At 47.1% G+C, this 5,313-nt stretch overlaps 1 pseudogene across 1 annotated transcript in view; it reads right to left on the reverse strand.

Annotated features, from left to right (window-relative positions):
- The window catches only part of LOC110327620, a 6,473-nt pseudogene extending 3,999 nt beyond the window's left edge, over window positions 1-2,474 (reverse strand). Inside the window, exons 1-2 of the transcript XR_003844632.1 lie at window positions 2,118-2,474; window positions 7-2,083 (exon numbers count right to left, since the gene is read on the reverse strand). The product of XR_003844632.1 is annotated as an RRP12-like protein pseudogene (transcript). The remainder of the gene's footprint in view (window positions 1-6; window positions 2,084-2,117) is intronic.
- Between the last annotated feature and the right edge of the window lie 2,839 nt (window positions 2,475-5,313).

Genomic DNA, 5,313 nt, shown 5'->3' on the forward strand with positions numbered 1-5,313 from the left:
CCCGGCTCCTCTGTCGTGCCAGCTTCCGCTGCTCCTTGCCCCGGCCTCTTTCTTCTTCCTCATCTTCATCCTCAGAGTCAGCCAAAATCTCTTCAATGCTGTCACCTTTGCTTTGGACAGGCTCCTCTTCCTCTTCCTCCTCTTCCTCCTCCTCTACAGCAGCATGGCTCAGGGCGCGATCCTTCTTGGCTCGGGTCTCAGTTTTTCTGATGTTTATCAGGACTTTGTGGTATTCTGCAGGTAGCAGACCCTTCACCAACTCGAATCCAAACTTGCGGATGAACTTTATGAACAGGTTCCGAAGCTTCATCCTGAAGTGCCGTCGCATGTCATCTGACAACTTTCCAATGGCTTCCATCACTAGCTGCACGTGCTTAGCAAGGTGCACCACGTCCATGACCACCACGGCCACCTTGATGAAGCCTAGTGCAGACTTGACCACATCACGGGTTCGAGAGGCCAGCAGCAGGCACACGTTCTCCAAGAGCTGCTCCACTGTGCTGGTTCCCATCAGCCCTTTGAACTCAAACAAGAGGTGGGTCAGAGCCAAAATGCTGCAACTGACTGTGGTAACTGCACCCAGAAGGCCAGGATAGATGAGGACAAGGTACCGCTGCAGAGCGTCTTCTTGGCTGGAGCCAAATCGCAGGAAAGCGTGGCCCATCTCCACCAGCAGGGTGAATGCACTCTTCCGTGCACCCACTGACACCTCCTTGGTGCACAGGATCACCTCTGGGACGAGGGCTGCTATGAACTCCTCGTGCTCAGTCGACAGCTTCTTCACAATATGTATGAGGCACTTCAAACGGGGCCTTTTAGCAGGCGAGGATGTGCTCCGAAGCGAGTCTAGCAGAGTCTTCTTCAGATCATCCAGGTGGCTCTGCACGAAGCGGGCCGCGGGGCCCTGAGAACTGGCACACACCTCCTCCAGCACACGGTAGGCCTTCTTCTGTATCCCATGCACCTTGCTCTCAAGGTAGGGTCGGATGGTAACGTATAGCTTAGTGATGGCAGCTTCATCCGAGTAAGGAGCCAAAGCCACAACCAGGTCCAGGACAGACAATCTGGTGAAATCAGAGCTGGCAGGATCGAGAACCTTCTCAGTGGCTTTTTCCAGGAAACCATTCACCAACTGAGACTCAGTTATGGTGAGGTAAGTTTTGATGGTTTCCAGCACAGCACGGCGAGGGGCTGCCGCCTCTCCAGCTGCAACAGGCTGCCCATACAGGTTGAAGAGGATTGGCAGGAAGTTTTTGGCAAAGCGGCTCACTTCAGCACGGTCAGCCTCTGCTTCACAGCCCTTAGTGATGAGGGTGCGTAGGGCCTGGCACACAGTGACCCTCAGGTCTGGGCGTTCACTGATAGCTGTGCCCAGAGTCCGTGCCAGACCTTTGAAGGAGGCAGCCACATCTGTGGGCCTTGTGCAGAACCCAGGCAGGAGGGTCCAGATCTGCCACTGGAGGGTATCATAAATCTTCGACTCCACTGTGCTGCCTGCCTGAGCCAGGTCCATTGCTTTTCTTTTAAGAGTGGTGGCCAAGGGCAAGAAGTAAGTGGTGAAGAAACCAAGCCTGGTTTCCCGAACATGATCGCGGATAACAGGCAGCAGCCAGCTCCGTGGGAAATCCAGAGTCTCCTCAGAGCCATCGATTTCCAAGGGCACGGCCTGCAACAACACCTCGGGACCCATGCTGGTCACTGCAGCCCCCACAGCCTGGTCTAGGGCTGCTGTGTGGGGGAAGTGAGGAGAGAGGCGCAGGTCACACAGGGACTGGAGGCACTTCTTCATCACAGGATGGGCCTGCTTTCCACAAGCTTCAAAGAAGACACCCAGGAGCTGCAGCACAGAGCTCCAGGCCGCATGAAATTTGTATGTGAGGCCCTCTTCCACTGCCCTGAACATCTTAGTGATGTACTGGGGAGGGCCCGAGGCTGAAGAGGTCACAGAGCCAATGTCAGCAATGTGTGGAGCCACACACTCCTTCAGGATCTCCTTCAGAGTCTGGGTAGCAGCCACCACTACTTGTGAATGAGGGGAGAGAAGACAGGTCACTGCAGTTCCAAAAAATCGAGCAAGATGGCCTAGCCCCAGGTCTCGCTGCAACCTCCTTGTCAGCAGCTGAGTTGGATTCCCAGAAGCGCTGCACTTTGCTGAAAGTGACGTTTGTACAGTCTGACAAGCCACTCAGAAACGTGCCCGAGGACTTCTCAGTGAAAGCCACCTCCGGCTCTTGGTCCATGGTCGTCTCAGAGGCTTGGCTTTTGCCCAGGCTCAGGGTGCCCGACTGCAGCTCATTATGCAACTTCACAGCATCAACTGTCAGGTCGCTCTTTCCTGACGGGCGGCTGAAGAAGCGGCTCCGAGCGGCCTGGCGATGGCGACAAGTGGCGGGGTTGCTGTCGCTGCTGTGCCCTTTCTTCCAGCGCTTCAGCTTGGCCGAGACACCAGAGGGCAATTTCCCCGAGCGACCCATGTTGCCCGAACGGTGGCTCGCACTCGCTCAGAGAACACGCGTCCACGTCCGCCGAGAAGGCAGCAGAATCCACAGCAGAACCCACGTGTGTATCCTCGGCCGGCTTCCGAGAATAGTTTTTGCTATCCTGTTTTTTTTTTTTTTTTTTTTTGGTGTTGTTATTATTCCAGATGAATTTGGAAATTGCTCTTTCTAAGTTTATGAAGAATTGAGTTGGAGTTTTGATGGGGATTGCACTGAATCTATAGATTACTTTTGGCAAGATGGCCATTTTTACTATATTAATCCTGCCAATCCATGAGCATGGGAGTTCTTCCTTTCTTCTGAGTTCTTCTTCAATGTCTTTCTTCAGAGACTTGACGTTCTTATCATCCAGGTCTTTCACTTGCTTAGTTAGCATCACACCAAGGTATATTATTTGTGACCATTGTGAAGGGTGTTGTTTCCCTAATTTTTTTCTCAGCCTGTTTATCCTTTGTGTAGAGGAAGACCACTGATTTGAGTTAATTTTATATCCAGCTATTTTGCTGAAGATTCATCCCATATACAATCACCCAAACCAGACACTGTTTTACATGCCAATAAGTGCTCGCTGACAGAAGCCTGATATGGCTCTCTACTGAGAGCTCTACTAGTGCCTGACAAATACAGAAGTGGATGCTCATAGCCATCCACTGGACTGAGCATAGGGTTACCAATGAAGGACCTAGAGAGAGGACCTAAGGAGTTGATGAGGTTTGCATCCCCATAGGAGGAACAACAATATGAACTATCCAATACCCCTAGAGCTCCCAGGGACAAAATCACTAACCAAAGAATACACATGGTGGGACTCATGACTCCAGCTGCATATGTAGCCAGGATGGCTTGGTCGGTCATCAATGGGAGGAGAGTCCCTTGGTCCTGTGAAGGTTCTATGCCCCAGTGTTGGGTAATGCCAGGGCTAGGAAGAGGGAATGGGTGGGTTGGAGAGCAGGGGGAGGGAGGAGGGGATAGGGAAAGGGTGTTTTTAAGATGGGAAACCAGGAAAAGGGATAACATTTGAAATGTAAATAAAGAAAATATCCAATAAAAAAGAAAGAAAAACAAATTAAATTACTGGCCTTTTTCCATCATTATCTTCCCCAATATTTTATTGATTTTTTTTCCACATTCAAACCAGATATGATCTTTAGAAAACTGTGACATTACTCAGGGAATCAGACTTCCATAAAATATTCAGGTCCCAAATTCTGAATCTGATTGTGGAGTTATTCATTTCTGACCTACTCATTCATTTCTTCATTTACTTCCCATCTTAGATGACCCACATGGGGAAGAGGGTAATAACCCGAGAGGATTTGTGTTGAAGTCCTGCAGAAGATAGGTTCAGAGAATATTCATTTAAGAGAAATCTGATGGCCTAGTCAGCCATCATTGGGAAGAGAGGCCCCTTGGTCTTGCAAACTTTATATGCCCCATACAAAACACCAGGGCTGAGAAGTAGGAATGAGTGGGTAGGGGAGCAGGGCAGGGGGGAGGGTATAGGGGACATTCGGAATAGCATTTGAAATGTAAATGAAGAAAATATCTAATAAAATAATTTTTTTAAAAAAAGAGAGAGAGAAATCTGAGAAGGTCAGGGCTTGGTTCCTACTCCAGCCACCATGCTTTCCTTACCATAAAAAGACTATGTTCCCCTGGAATTGCAAGCCAAACTAAGCCTTTCTTTAAGTAGCTGTGGTGAGATATTTTGCATTAGCAGCAAGAAAAGTAACAAATACAACCAGTTTCACCCCTTCTGCTGTCTCTGAAGAATGACATACTATGTCGGTACAGACCATAATGGACAGTCTCCTTTAGAGCATAACAAAGGAGGGGCATTTCTCAGTCCCCAGGGACATGCACAGGGATCAAGTCAAGATAGTCAAAGATGCTGAGTCTGACCAATGTGGTTTATTTACTCTTTGAACCCTGCTAGGGAAGAGCCATCACTAGAAGGTAGAGTCAGTGTAATTTCCTCAGGTCCAGGTGAGACAAATAATAAGCTAGGCGATGACGTTGAACTTGGTAGTCTCCCTCCTTTTTTCTCCTGCAGACAGTTACCTGTGAGGATCAGCAGAAGCCATAAGAATATATTAGCCAGTCATGCATTTAACGGAGACATCAGGAATGAAAACACAGTCAAAGCCAAAGGCCTAATGTGTTTATCTCTCCTCTTTCTTTTTTCTGTTCAGAAAAACCCCTTCTTCCTGCTCTTATCTCAATTATTACTCTACCCATATATCTCTTATTTTCCTTCTTCCTGAATTAATTTTTATTAAACACTTACTTTTCAATCATATAGAATTGCCTGTAATTCATCAGTAACCTATTCTCTGATAATGTTACTAGTTGCATCTGAATTATCTATCATCTTGCAATCATTTATGATTTTGTAATTTTTATTATCTGCCATGTATTCATAATAATTTCTTTCAGAAGTAAGAAATAAAAGAAAAAACCCAAAACCCAGTAAGACAAAGTTTAAAACATCCCCCAAAAGTCTTTCATTCTGTGTTGGCAAAATACTTCTGCCCATAGGGCCTGCTCTGGAGTGTGATTGATATACCTCATGATAGTCAATTGGAGGAAAATGATTTTTCCTTTATCAGAGTGTATTAATTTCAAATATCTTCCTGGCTAGGGGGTGAGACTTTGTATCTCTCTCCTCTTTATATTGCTAGAATTTTTTTTTTTTTCTGGTTTGAACCTGCACAAGTCATTTAGAAAGGTATGCTCATTTCTCTTGTATAAATTATTTTTAAGGCATTTTTATTAGATATTTTCTTCATTTACATTTTAAATGCTATCCCCAAAG

Source organism: Mus pahari, chromosome 10, assembly GCF_900095145.1.
Source record: "Mus pahari chromosome 10, PAHARI_EIJ_v1.1, whole genome shotgun sequence".
Classification (NCBI taxonomy): Eukaryota; Metazoa; Chordata; class Mammalia; order Rodentia; family Muridae; genus Mus; species Mus pahari.